The sequence below is a fragment of the Mobula hypostoma genome, chromosome 2, assembly GCF_963921235.1.
Source record: "Mobula hypostoma chromosome 2, sMobHyp1.1, whole genome shotgun sequence".
In the NCBI taxonomy this organism is placed as follows: Eukaryota; Metazoa; Chordata; class Chondrichthyes; order Myliobatiformes; family Myliobatidae; genus Mobula; species Mobula hypostoma.
The window spans coordinates 122,041,094-122,055,908 of NC_086098.1; the positions used below are offsets into that span (position 1 = coordinate 122,041,094).

A 14,815-nucleotide genomic window follows, 5' to 3' on the forward strand; every position below is an offset into this window, starting at 1 on the left:
GTCTCCCTCTTAGGGTATCAACCTCTCCTGCTCTTGCTTTTCCTAAGGATATTCTTTCTCTCATCTGCTTCTCGCTCTGCATTCCTCTCCCCCCCCATCTCAGTCTGTGTATCCGTGTACACTTTCTACACTTCCCGTGTGTGTGTGTGTGTGTATCTTACACTCCAAGCATTTTCTGAGAGTCTGTACTTCATGAAGCAGTGTGATGTACATTTTACAGCAGCAGTGGCCACAAATCTCACAGAATACTCATCTAATTGAAATGAAAACATGTTGAAATAAGACTCAAGAAAAAAGTCAAGGCAAGAAGAGTGAGAATCTTAAAATAACTTGGATCTTGGATGGACGTCCCTAGGTGAAACCCACCAGGTGGCTGTAATCAGCTGCAGAATCCCTGCAGAAAGTGGTGGAAATTCCTGAGTCAAATGGGTGTGAAAAGTTCTGCAGTCCTTCCCCACTCTCTTTCACCTCAACACTCGCATTGCCCTTGCCCAAGTCTCGCTTTTCCCACCAATCTCACCTCACCACAACACTCCTGTGCCCTTCCGCACCACCTCACTTCTCTTGGCTACTGGTCCTCCCTACCATCCCCCACAATCCCATATCCTTGCTTGACCTCTTGCTGCACACTTCCTACCTCCCTCCCCCATGCTGTCCAGTATTTTCCTTTCAAGCTAAAACACAGATTTGATTTCACCCGAACGTATTCCTTACTTTGCCTCTTTCCGTTCTCTTTACATATCTTGTGCTGTGGTTTCAATTTGCTGAAAAAAATTGCTGAGTTGTTATCTAATTGAAACAAAAATTAGAAATAAGCCCAGAGTGTTTGAAATGCAAAAGTATGTAATTTCAAAGTCGAATTCTTGCCTAATGCAGAGGTGCAATGGAAAAATCTGCAGTGGCGTCACAGGCATATAGCATCATATAAGTGCCATTTACTAGAAAAGCATAAAATTATACACTGTTTTTACAAGAAAGGAAGACACGATTAGAATAAAAAGAAAGTCAATTGTGCAAAGTGATCAAAGTGTTGCCAAACTATAGTGACTCAGGTTGTGTTGGTTGGTTCGGGAACCAAATGGTTGAAGGGAAGGAGCTGTTCTTGACCCTGGTGGCATGGGACTTCAGGCTTCTGTCCCTCCTGCCTGATGGTAGCTGAGACAAGCTGCCATGTCCATTGCCCAGTAGCACACACATCTACCAAGGTAAAGTGCTTCAAGAGGTTGGTTATGGTTAGAATTAACTCTTGCCTAAGCGAAGACTTGTACTCTCTGCAGTTTGCCTTCCTCCACCACAGGTCAACAGCAGACACAATCTCATTGGCCCTCCACTCAGCTTTGAAGCGTGTAGACAGCCGTTGCAGGCTACTGTTAATCAATTAGAGCTGCTCGTCGCCCAGTGCATCAAGAAGTCCATAGCAAAATGCTGACGACTGGCACGCTCCACGCTGTAGGAGTGCATGTTGAAGCATGGTGCAGCCACTGCAAGGGCTTGGTAGGGAAGGGTCACAGTATAAGGTACTTCCACTACTGGGCAGGAGACACGGGCGGGTGAGGGAAACCCTTTGATTATTGTAGTCGCGTACCACTAAAGGGACCCACATGAGTAACAATGGTGCAATTGGTTTTAAAAAATGTCATTTAACCCTAATTACATTGTCTATGAATGTAAGCGTGAAAAGACTGCACTGTTTATTCTTGTAAATATTTTTAATTATTAGTAAAGTGTATTTTATAAAGAAATTACAACTGGACATTCAACTTTGTTATTGGAAGACCACAATCACTGTGGATCAGTAAAAACAACTTCTCCTCATTGATAATCAGCTCAGGCACACCTCAAGAGCATGAGCTTAGCCCACTGCTCTGTTTTCTCTATACACATGACTGTGTGGCTAGACACAGCTCAGACTCCACCTATAAGTTCACCAATGACACCACTGTTGTTGGTGGAATCTCAGACTGTGAATAGGAGGCTTACACGAGTGCGGTAGATTGTTTGGCTGAATGGTGTCCCAACAACAACCTCACACTCAACATCAGCAAAACCAAGGTACTGATTGTGGACTTCAGAAAGAGGAAGTCAGGAGAACACGTGCCTGTCTTCATGAAGGGTGAGCAACTTCAAGTTCCAAGATGCCAACATGTCAGAGGATTTATCAAAGCCTATCTTGTTAATGCAGTCACAATGAAGGCATGCCAGTGACTCTACTTCATTAGGAGTTTGAGGAGATCTGCTATGTCTCCAAAAACTTGCAAATTTCTATAGGTGTATGCTGTCTAGCACTGCAATTGATTGCATCACAGTCCAGTACGTAGCATCCAATGCACAAGATTACAAGTGGCTCCAGAGGGTGCAGACCCAACCAGCTCCTTCATCGGCACAACCCCTCCCACTGTCACGGACATTTTCAAGAGGCATTGCTATCATTGTGGAGAAGGTACAGAATCCATGTGCCTATGCCCAGTTCTGGTACAGTTCTCCAGTTCGTCCACTTCGCCATTCTTTCCCCCTCAGCCCTATTTTGCCTTTAGAATACTGGGTAAATTCTATTTTAAACATTACTGCTGAAGCTAATTCCTCCTTCCTATCAAGCATGGGGTTCTCGGGTCATTAGTTTTTTAGAAAAATCCAAAATTACTCTCCTTGTAAAACTATGCTGTCTCGTTATGGGGATGGTTTGTTATTTTCTGATGTTGAGTACCTTTCTTCGGAAAACAACCTTGATTTCTCCAATCTTTTCACATAATTGTTCCAAATTCCTGATGCCATTCTGGTAAACAGACAGTCGGCATTTCAAAGCTGTACCTTAGGAGGTCTTGATCTGAAACGTCAACTGTCCATCTCCTCCATAGATGTTGCCTGAACCGCTGAATTCCTCCTGCATTTTGTGTGCTGCTCCAGATTTCCAGCATCTGCAGTCTCTCTTCTGGTGAAAAAAGTCCTCTCCATTTCTCTTAAACCTTACCGTCCCTCCTAATGTTGGTATCTAAACATTAAGAAGGAGCTTCCGACCAAGATGGCGACTGCATACAACACCTTCTGGATAGATCATGAAACCCTATATTTCACTTTTTATGTCTTTTATGTTTGTTTTTCATCTTGGATGTGATTCTGGAACTGTTGGTGCCTGTGATTTGCTGTTTGGAGATGGTTTGGGTGTTCCAGCACTCTGCAGTCTCTGACAGGATTCCAGGAGACAGAGGCAGCAGCAGCAGGAGCAAATCTCATGGCGAGCAGGTTGCAAGCTGATGTTTGATGACTCCATCTTGCCGATTAAAGCGACAAGGGAGATTGAAACATAGAGGCAAAGCAGAAGGTGAGTGCCAGCTGCCTGCCTTTTAATCGGTCCGCTACTGGAGAGGAGAGACCCTGCTGCTCTGCCCAGAGAATACTACCCAGGTTTTCTGCATTTTGGACATGGACTTGGACTATAGAATTTTTTCCAGTCTTACAGATTTTTGTATTCTGTGTTTTTCACCTGTTCTTTCGCATCTTTTTGTGCATAGGAGGGGGACTTGTGGATCAACGTGCCTGTTCCGTTTTGTTTGTTTTTTTTTGCACAGGGAGGGGGAATTTGGGGATTGATGATCATGGTGCCGTTCTTTTCTTTCTTGGTTTCATGGCTACCTGGAGAATAAGAATTTCAGAGTTGTACACTTTGATAATAAATGACCCTTTGACCCTTTGAACCAAATGAGTGGCTGAAGTGATTTATGGATATCAGCATATCTTCCTTTTTTTTCGTTCTCTGCTTTTTAAACAGCCTGCTCATCTTATATTATAACTTTCCAGAACTCGTGCTTACTGAGTCTTTCAATTCCTACAATCCCTATGAAAATGCAACATGGTGACTTCCTCGTGCTTACTCCCAGAACAGATGACTGTATACTTATCTAAATTTTATCCATTTTACCACTGTCCTGAAATTTGTTATTGGAGGTAGCTTTAATTTTGAGATTTTGTCATCTCCAATCTTTAAAAAGTTTAAGTTTAAAAATCACTAATACATAATATTTGGTATTCTTATTGCACTAACAAAGGTTGTTTATTTCTTTTCTTCCTCTTGGATAGCTTTATATCCATACTGCCAACAATTCTAAGGGAGTCATAGAAAGGGTAGTGGCAGATAGATGGAACCCACAGAATTGTAAAGAAACAATTTAGACTGAGTTCAGAATAAAGAATTGTGTAAATGTGATTGGGCTTCTACCTCTGATCACATAGCTGCAGAGACCTCAGCAAATCCAGGCTCTCATTCTGTTCTCCAACTTCAAATACCTATGAGGATATTTCACTGCATTAATTATTTTCATGCTAATCCCTTGCAGACTAACTTCTGTAGGCATTTGCTCAACTCCAATTCCAGAGTGTGCCTTTGTTTCAGAAATTTGCGACTAGGGATCAAGGTAGGAGGGTTGTATTGGCTTGTGAAAGGGCTGATCTCATCTCCATGTCCAGTAATATAAAGAGATGTTTATGTCCATGTTTATAGTATACTGCTGTAGAATATCTTCATTTAATTTTGCTGATTGCCCTTTTATGACTGAGCTTCAAGCAGAAGCAATTCTGTAGAATAGTAGATTATGCTCAAGCATGCTTGTGCCATGAGATTTAACTGCATAAAATTTTCATTGCACCAACAGCAAGCTAATGGCAACACTTTAACAAGCACCTACCAGGGAAGTCTGGTGAATGAACTGGACCTACAGTTTTATGTCAGAAAGGAATTAATTATTAGTGGGAATCATGACAACTGAACCTGACCCTAGTTTAGGCAGAAGCATCAGATTCACATCTTCTGTGTGAGCTGCTGAATAAAGATTAAGAATAATAACTAGTGCTGCTTTTTCCTCTCTTCCTCTCAAATCCACAAACACAAGTAATAATCCAATTTCCAGCTAAACTCAGATTAAAGATGTGAGCTTGCTTTTTTCTTCCAACAGCTAGGTGGAGGAGTAGACACATCAGTGACATATAAGAGGCATTTAGGCAAGCACGTGAACATGAAAGAATGGAAAGATATGGCTCATGTGCAGGTAGATGGGATTAGCTTTATTTGGCATCACGGTCAGCACAGACGTCATGGGCCAAAGGGCCTAGTACTAAACTGTAATGTTCCATGTTCCCTTCCTATCTGGTCTCAAGAAACAGCAGGGTCAGGATATTGAAGGATATAGAAGTTTTAGCAGATCCAAGTAGGATTAACAATAAAGTTAACAGGTTTAGGATGGAATTGAATATTTGTAGCTCGGGTTGAGGCATTTGATGTTGCAATGTTCACTGAGCTTGCAGACATTTCATCATTGGTCAAGGTGACAACCTCAGTACACAGTTGTTGATGTTTCTCTCTGGGTTCACACCCAGATAGAAACACCATCAGCTGTGCACTGATGACGTCACCTCAACTGGTGATGAAACATTTGCAAGCCAATTGCCAAGCTTGGCGAACATTGCAACATCAAACATTTCACAGGTCACGCTCAACCAAAGCTGCTCCTAGGTGGGGAGATCCTTGCTGGGAATTGATTGGAACCAGAACATGCAATGAGGGTATGGTGAAAGAATCATTCTAAGTGCTCTCACTATCCTGACTTCTGTTTCCCTTTTGCATTGAGAAACAAAATTAGCATTAACATTGGAGGTATGATTGCATAAAGTGAGATAGGAATTATTTAATTGGTAATTGATAATTGGTTTATTACTGTCACATTTATTGAGGCACAGTGAAAAATTTTGCTTTGCATACCACCTTTACAGATCATTTCATAACATCAGTACACCTAGGTGGTACAGAGGGGAAAACAATAACAGGATGCAGAGTATAGTATTAGATCTACAGGATCAGTGCAGACAGACAGCAAGATGCAAGGTCATGACAAGGTAGATTGTGAGGTCAAGGTTCCATCTTATCGTACTAGAGACAACTTAGTATTCTGATAACAGCAGGATACAAGCTGTCTTTGAACCTGATGGTATCTGCTTTTAGGCTTTTGTGTCTTCTTCCTGGTGCAGTATTTCAGCCACAACATTGGGATTGGTCTTCAGTGCAGCCTATGTCATTACTGCAAGTTCCATTTCTAATAGAGTGAATGGACAGTTTTGTGCTTACCCGTCTCATCAATGCTCCTTGGCAGTCTTGTGTCTGATGCTCCGTTTGTAGTCAGCAGGAATGTTAGTAATAGCCATATTCCCTTTGTTCAAATGTAGTAGACAACATGCTTAAAACCCCATGGATATTTACTTTAAATTTACAACTTAATGTGATGATGTTAAGTAATGGAAATTGTGGTATGTTTTTAGAAAAAGCTGATATAACTTTCCTTGTTTATGTATTTTAAAGTTTTTTTATATGCAAATGCATATTATGATTCTTTTTAATGTAGAAGCTATGTTCCCTCTAATTTTCTTACAGCTGCACAGACCAGTCATTGCTTTGAGCAGGAATTTTTACATGGCCTGCAAACTGCGTAGCACATTATATAGAAGAAATTTTAGCTGTGCGGCAACAAATGCTCTGTGCATGGGAGTATTTCAGTTACTACACGGCTGTGCACTAGCACAGCTTAGAGGGGAATAGTGATGTAGAGAGATAAACATGCTGGCAATTCCAAAATAAGTTTTGATATTATTAAAATACAGAGTTTAATTGGAACAAAGGATCCAACAGCTTTATTTTTTCCTGATGAAGAAATGCTCAGCATTTCCTAAGCAAGTGTCTATTTTTTAATGATTAAAATTAGTGGGTAAATGTAAGTGTTATGGGAAATCTCAGCAGAAAATCAACGTCTCTGAAACCCTACAACACATCACACAAGCGTTCCTAAGGCTGGCCTTTGAGGAGGTCACTCGTTGGGATTCTGGCCCTGGAGTAAAGGTTAATGGGACTCTAGTGTCTCCTCTCTGTTGTGAGTGTGAACTCTGGTGATTATGGTTTGAGGCAGATATGTACTGCACCACGGTAAATAAAAAGACCAGAGTGTCTGAAATCTGACACAAAATATGAAACATGCTGGAGAAAAATGTTTTTCTAGAGTTGGTCTGATTGTATAGGAAGTTTTAGGAATAGGAGCAGGCTGTTTCACTTCCTCAAGCCTGTTGCACCATTTGTCTAGATTAGGATAATCCATATCCCACCTCCATCTCCTTGTTTCTCTAACATGGAGGAAAATAACATGACATGAGTAAGTCCAAAGATAATAGAAATTAACAACAGCAAGTCAGTCTTAAGAACAAAACAGCTAAAGATTAAAATACTAAGGTTCTGGAAGATCAGATTCATTATTACTTACCTATAAGTTTCATTGTTTTGCAGCAGCAATACAGTGCAAGTGCATAAAATTACAATAAATTACAAAAACAAATACTACAAAAATGGAGTAATGGGGTGGTATTTATGGGTTCATGAACCATTCAGAGATCTCATGGAGGAGGGAGGAGGGAGGAAGCTGTACCTCCTGTACCTCCTTCCTGCTGGTGGTAACATAAAGGGGCATGTCCTAGATGCTGAGCATCCTTATTGATGGATGCCACCTTCTTGAGGCTCTGCCTGGGAACATTCCTTGATGATGGGGAAGGTTGTGCCCATGATGGAGCTAGTGAGTCTACAAACCCCTACATCCTCTCAAATCTTGTACATTGGAGCCTCCATGATTAGCAATACAATGACAATGATTGATTACTGATTTGGGTTTTGTGGTATTAAGTACAATAACTGTGGTGGTATCTGTTAGTCTTGCGAGACCATGGATTTGCGCCTGGAAAATCTTGCTCCAGTCTGTGTTGGTAGAGCAGCGTCTGTTGTGGCTGTAGAGGCCCACACGGGAGTGAGTTTCGGATGCAGCGACTGCACTTGAAGGCGCTGTCCTCCAGTATTGTCTTGGTGCTGTTGTTTTTTTTTTCGGCAAGTGCGCTTTTCTTCAGCAGCAAGCCTCAGATTCTCTTCACTTTTTAGACCTCTGCGTAGTTCCAACCTCCAGTGAGAGCGATCTCTTGCAATATCCTCCCATCTCTCGACATTCATGTTCAGTGACTTCATGTCTCTCTTGCAGACATCTTTGAAACGAAATGGGGCTGCCTTGGTGCTCTCTTGCTGGAAGCCAGTTCCCCATACAGCAGATCTTTCGGGATCCTCCCATCTGACATGCGGTATACATGGCCCAGCCAGCGGAGACAGCGTTGTTGGAGCAGGGTGAAGAGGCTGGGTTTCTGGGCATGGGCCAGGACCTCATTGTTGGTGACTCTGTCAGTCCACTTGATGTCCAGGATGCGTCTCAGGCTGCGAAGGTGGAAGGCGTTGAGACGTCGTTCTTGTCTGGAGTAGAGGCTCCAGGTCTCGCTGCCGTAAAGCAGTGTGCTGAGGACGCAGGTACTGTAGACTGCAACCTTGGTGTGCATCGTCAGCCTTCTGTTCTCCCAGACTCTCTTTGTCAGCCTGGCGAACGTTGAAGCTGCTCGTCTGATCCGTCTGTTGATCTCGGGGTCTAGGGAGAGACTATCCATGATGGTGGAGCCAAGGTAAGTAAACTCGTGAACTACCTCCAGCTCGTAGTTGTTGATGGTAATTGCAGGGGGGTGCTCAACGCCTTGGCCCAACACATTGGTCTTCTTCAGGCTGATGGTCAAGCTGAAGTCCTGGCAGGCTCTAGAGAAGCTGTCCATGAGGCATTGCAGTTGCTCTTCAGAGTGTGTTGCCAGTGCCGCATCATCCGCAAACACCCATGTCCCTGATGAGTACTTCACGAACCTTGGCTTTCACCCTCAGCCGCAACAGACTGAACAGCCTCCCGTCTGATCTGGTGCGGAGGTAGACACCGTCAGTTGATGTTCCAAAGGCGTGCTTCAGCATGACTGCGAAGGAGATGCTGAACAGGGTGGGGGCAAGCACACAGCCCTGCTTCACACTGCTGCAGATGTTGAAGGCCTCCGAAGAAGAGCCGTCAAACTGAACGACACCCTTCATATCTGTGTGGAATGACTGACGTATCGTGAGGAGCCTCGGGGGACAACCAATCCTGGTGAGGATTTTGAACAGGCCGTCTCTGCTCACAAGGTCAAAGGCCTTCATCTTATTTAAAATGGTTCAAGTAGAAGTGTAGTGTAGAAAGTTGTAGGTCAGTTGAAAATGGACATCAATGGTAAGTGGATGCTAGTGTATTTCTGGATGTTCAGCAGTGAGGAAATTAAAAAACAAACACTTGGTGATTGGAGATGCTAGTTCTAATCATTGAAGAATAGTTTAATGTTTTTTTATGATAACTAAAGTCTATTTTTGAAATGTTAAGAAATCTATTTACTGGTCATTGGTGGCTAAGTCCATTGTTGAGGTTAGACTAAATGACAGTGGGATGCTATAGTCAACATATTTTTAAACAAGAAGTTCAAGTCATGTCACCTTGTACTGTTTATTATTAGCACAAATGGTGGACTGACATTGTAATGCATGGGAAGAGAAAGCTGTGTGGAGCATCTATTCTGGAGCACTGACAGAAAGAATGAGTGTGGATGAATGCTGGAGATAAAGGAAGAATCATTGATTAGATAACCAGCCTTGTATTTGATCCTTATTAAGTTCAGCAGAGAATTTGATTCAGCACTTAGTAAAAGCACAGAAACACATGAGACTGCAAATGTTGGAATCGATAGCAACAAACAAGGTACTGGAGGACTTAGCAGGTCATGGAGCATCTGGGAAGGGAAATGACTGTTGATTTTTCGGGCTAAGACCCTTATCTGGAGCTTAGTAGCAGTAGTTGTAGGTGTCTTCTTCACACACTTCCTCAGACATGCTCAAGTGAGTTTCAGAATTCATTTTAAGAGCTCAATCTTCTCATGGATACAGTAAAGACTGCCCGTGCACTAGCTTAAACACTACCCTTGAGATAAAACTGCTTTCTGAGAATAGTATAAAGGAGCAGTTTCTTTGTACTGACATACAATAAGTAATCTTTCCTATTGCGAACTTCCTTCAATCTATTTAAATCTTCTGTTTTCATTGCCATTTCTTGTCATTATCAGTGATGTGGTCATTGGTTCTCCAAGCTTTTTCTCTTGGATTCAGAAACTACTTGGAATGAAAGATTACTCAATTCCAACACTTGCATCTCCTTACATGTTGAATTCCAGACCCATATGTGAGATGGCTTTACAATGTTAATTCAGAAGCTGTCAAGTGTCAAATAATACTTGCCCCTTGCTATATCCAACACAAGAGTCTAATCACTTCTCTTTGATATTCAATGCTACCTTCACTGCAGTGTAGCCTACTCTTAGTTTAGTGCAATTACCAAATATTTAGCCATGGATGCATATTCCAGAGCAAGCACCTAACCTTGGTTCTCTAAACCTTTGAGTTCTACTGAGCACTAGTCAGGAGCGTTAGGGGATGCTCTCTACTTGCATGGAAAAGTGCAATTCCAACAGTACTCAAACTCAAACATCATCCAGGACAAAGCAGCTGAAATGATTGCTGACCCATCCATCAGCCAAACGTTTACAGTTCCCAGTGGCTATAGTGTTTAAATCCAGGCATTACAAATATGCACCAGCAGCAATTCATCAAGGCTTCTTTGGCAGTTTCCTCCAAACCTGCAACCACCACCAGTTAGATAAGATACAAGGCTTCTGGAGCATAACTATGAACTCCTTGACCCTATACCCCTCTACTAATCCTCTCTGATCTGCACACCATTTTGACTTGGAAATCTAATTTTCTTGTCTCATTGCTCTAACATTTCAGCCTTCGACAGCCTACCTTAAAGAGCTGTAGAAAACTTCATTAGACGGACTGGAGCAGTTCATAAAGTAGCTCAACACCATCTTCTTAGTCAGTCAGAAGTGGGCCCTGCTAGTGCTGCCTACAATCCAGGAACTGATCTCCAAGCTTCAAAGCCTCACTTTGAAGATAGCAGCCTGCCCAAGTGCCATGGACTGAGGGAGGAAATGGACAACAAGAGACCAACCGTTATTCAGCAGAACAATTGTGCCACTATGCAGGTAGCTGGAAGGAAGGAAGGAAAGAAAAAGGTTATTCAGTTGGACTAACCCTGATCTCAAAATTATTGAAAATTCTACTTAAAAATAGTGAATTTACTTTGATATAGACTGAAGAAGTTCGAGAAGCCTGCCTAGCATGATCATCTTAGAGTTACTGGATATAAACCAAAACAGAAATACTCAGCAGGTTAGACTGTGTCCATGGGAAGAGAAACAGGATTAACGTCTAGGGAGCATCAATCAGAAGCATTAGCTCTATTTCTTGTCCAGAAGATGCAGCATGACCCATTAATTATTTTAAACATTTTCTGTATGATATTTTATCATTAATAGCAAGTCTTGCCAACCAACTTTACCATGTTGGTCAGAAGACAAATTGAGTACAAATGTACAACCGCTTTTCCCTCTGCCAATTCCTCAGGGAGGAATTAAGAGTTCTGCACAAGTGTTAGATATACACGTACATTTGATTCTTTTCTTGGTGTCTGATATCTCTTTAGAATTGCTCTAATTTGATTTTTTAGTTGGTCTGTAATTATTTTTGATGCATTTAACAAATGGTAACTAATAGATGTTTCAATGTGTAGCTCAAGCCGTGGAAGCCTTATAAATAATTCAAATACTGTATTGCAGTGAATAAGAGGGCATGTCGAAAGTTAGACTAGTACACTGAACTGTTAATTTGTCAAAGGATATGAGTTTCCATACATATAGCTAAGAACCATAAACTCAAACTTAATAATGCCTGTGCATATTTAAAATACTGTGCAGTGTGTTAAGGCTTTATTTCCTTTTTATTTTTGGGAAAATATACTTCTGGTGATCCAGATTTATTATTCCCATGTATGTCAAAACATCCAGTGAAGTTCATCATTTGCATTAACAACCAAAACACACAAGGATGTGCTGGGGTAGCCTGCAAGCGTTGCCACACATTCCAGCGCCAACTTAGCATACCCACAATGCTCACACAATGATACAAAATCCAATAAAACGCAATACAACAAGCAAATAAACATACTTAGCCAGTCCTCCAACTCCAGGACAGGCTTCTGGGTCTCCAGTCCCCAGGCTTTGGCCATTGGGCTTCAACCTCTGGAATAGTGATCAACCTTCGGGCTTTGATCTTTGGTATCGAGCCCCAGACTAGCAGATGACAGGACTTTGAACTCAGGTACAAACCCTGGGTGTGCCAATTCTCCGGCCCTTATGTCTTCTGCTTGCATGAACATCAGATCCTGGACCCCACTGACCTGGAGCAGCCCAACAATCACAGATGTCCTTTGTCACCCGTCCACTTCACTGGCCTTTTGAGCACAAAGTCTAGACTCCAGATGTCCTTCATCCTACATCTAGGTGTCTGGCCTTTGAATACCTTTTGTTACCTATTCACATGCTAGCCATTGAATATGGAGCAGAGGCCTGACCTCTAACTCCTCAACATCTTTGTCCCTCTAATCTCTAACTCCCTCACATCACTGTCCTTAAATCCTAACCTGACTCCTAACTTCTCCCTCTGTTCCAAAACCATCACTATGAACTTAAAAAACAACTAAGTTTGAGCCAAGATCTCAATGGAGACCACAGAAAAGCGGCTAACATAATCAAAGACCCCTCCCACTTTGGTAATTCTCTCTTCTTCCTCTTCCCATTGTGCAAAAGATACAGAAACTTGAAAACGTGTACCATTAAATGTAAGTACAGCTCCTATTGAACAGTTTTTACATATTGAAAAATGAATTATTGATCTCCCAATCTACCTCATTGTGGCCCCTGCACCCTTACCGTCTTCTTGCACTGCACTTTCTCTGTAACAGTAACACAATATATTGCATTCTGTTTTCCCTTTTTACTACCTAGATGTACTTCTGTATGAAATGATCTGTCTGGATGGCATGCAAACAAAAGCTGGCTTTGTGACAATAATAATCAACCCTCAGTCTTATAAACTCCAAAGAACACAGACCTAAACTGTTCACTCTCTCTCAACAGGGTTATCCTTTCATCCCAGGAATTAGCCTAGTGTCTCCCCTTTGGAGTATGAGATCTATTCTCATAACTTGGGTTCTAATACTCATTTTCACAGAGTGTTAAGAAAAATATTTGCACTTTAATAATTTAGCTGAGAACTTTTACCCAGTTTAATTGAGATTTCCTTCTAAAACATATAGCTAGGCAATTTGAGTCAAGAATCATACAGCAGAGAAACAGGCACTTCAGCCCACTGTGTCTGTGCTGACCATCATTCACCCATTTGTACAAATCCTAAATTAGTCTCAATTTTTATCCTACTCACGTTCTCATCAACTCCCCCTATATTCTACACACTATGACACTTTACAGGAGCCAATTAACCCACCAATCTACATATCTGTGATGTGGTACGAAACCTCTGGGGAGAATGTCCAAACTCTACACAGACAGCACCCAAGGTCATGATTTAACCCAAGTCCCTGGCACTGTGAGGCATCGGCACTACCAGCTGCATCACTGATATACAACGTGTTGCATGTTCTTGTACACAAGGCATGGAAGTTATTAAGGAGAGGTGGCTTGCTGATTAATTGGATAGTGTTTAAAGGCGGAGAGAGGAAATGCCAAGAGATAGAATTGCATGATGAGCATTTCAAATGACAAGGATGGCCATTTCAATTCCATACTCTTTACCTTTAATCACCTTTTATAGGGGTTTTGCTTGTTAAGGTAGATCCAAATTTGATGTGGCTGATAGGGTAGTCACTCTGGCTTTTTCTCAGCCAGGTCCTGATGACAAACTTTAATAAATTACTCAGCTGCTTAGTGAGAGGCAGTGAAACAAAATCTGATCCCATTGTCCAGCTGGAGAATTGTTAGTGCAATGAGAATTCTGGTTGTCTGGGGTCCTTCCAAGCCCTGGCTTTCAGCTACAACAAAAGCTAGTTAAATACAACACTCTTGGTCTGTAAAACATCATCTATTATGGAGGATGCACTTAATGCACTGAACGATTGCAGGAAGTTCTGTGAGCCAGCATTTATCTTGGTACAAAAATCTCAGGAGAGACAAACTCCCTGAGCAAAGAGTAGAATCTAAAAGAAGTGTGTTACCCCCACCACCACCAAAAGCAGCTGTACTTACATGTGTGACGAGAATACACATAAATTAAGATGTTTGCTGGCCTGGGCTAGCAACAGTGGCATCAGCAGTTGGTCTGCCACCTGTCCTCAGGGGAAGGAGAGATAAGGCACCACACAATAAAGCAGCATCTGGAGATGTGTAATGAAGGGACGGGAGAGAGAGCTGTCTAGAGCAGCTCCCCCTTTGAACCCTGAACTGTTTGAAGTGATGGACAGGTGATACCCCAGCAGGGGGATAAAAAGGGACAGGTTCGCTAAGGCAGGACACACACGACACCCGAGGTAATGAGACCCTGGAAGCGGTGCGCCTCTCACAAGTCGGTGGGAAGCTCTTGGACGGCTGATCGGGGGATCAGCCTTAAACGCACAGGGTGGAAAGGTACGATCAGCGGGAACCCGGTGTGTGTCCACCCTCGCTTGGGTGCCGGGTTCACTGCAGAGGATCGACCGCATCTGGAGGAGGGGTCACAGTCGGTGACCTCAGGTGACATCACAAAGGACTCGCCCGAAAGCTGCTTGTGAGCAATATCGCCGGTCTGTGAGTGGAAGCCATTCTGAATGATCAGTCGTTCTCGTTCTCTCTCTCTCTCTCTCTCCCCCCCCCCATGTTGTCCATCGCCATGGCAACGATAACTGCGAACTGAACTAAATTGGACTGAACTCTGTGTCACTTTGAAATTGGTCATTTACCCCTAGACAACGAT

The 14,815-nt window shown here is 42.4% G+C and overlaps 1 protein-coding gene across 8 annotated transcripts in view; it reads left to right on the top strand.

Moving 5' to 3' along the window:
- The window catches only part of disp1 (dispatched homolog 1 (Drosophila)), a 414,117-nt gene that overhangs the window by 283,041 nt on the left and 116,261 nt on the right, over positions 1-14,815 (top strand). The gene's annotated exons all lie outside the window — the stretch shown is intronic.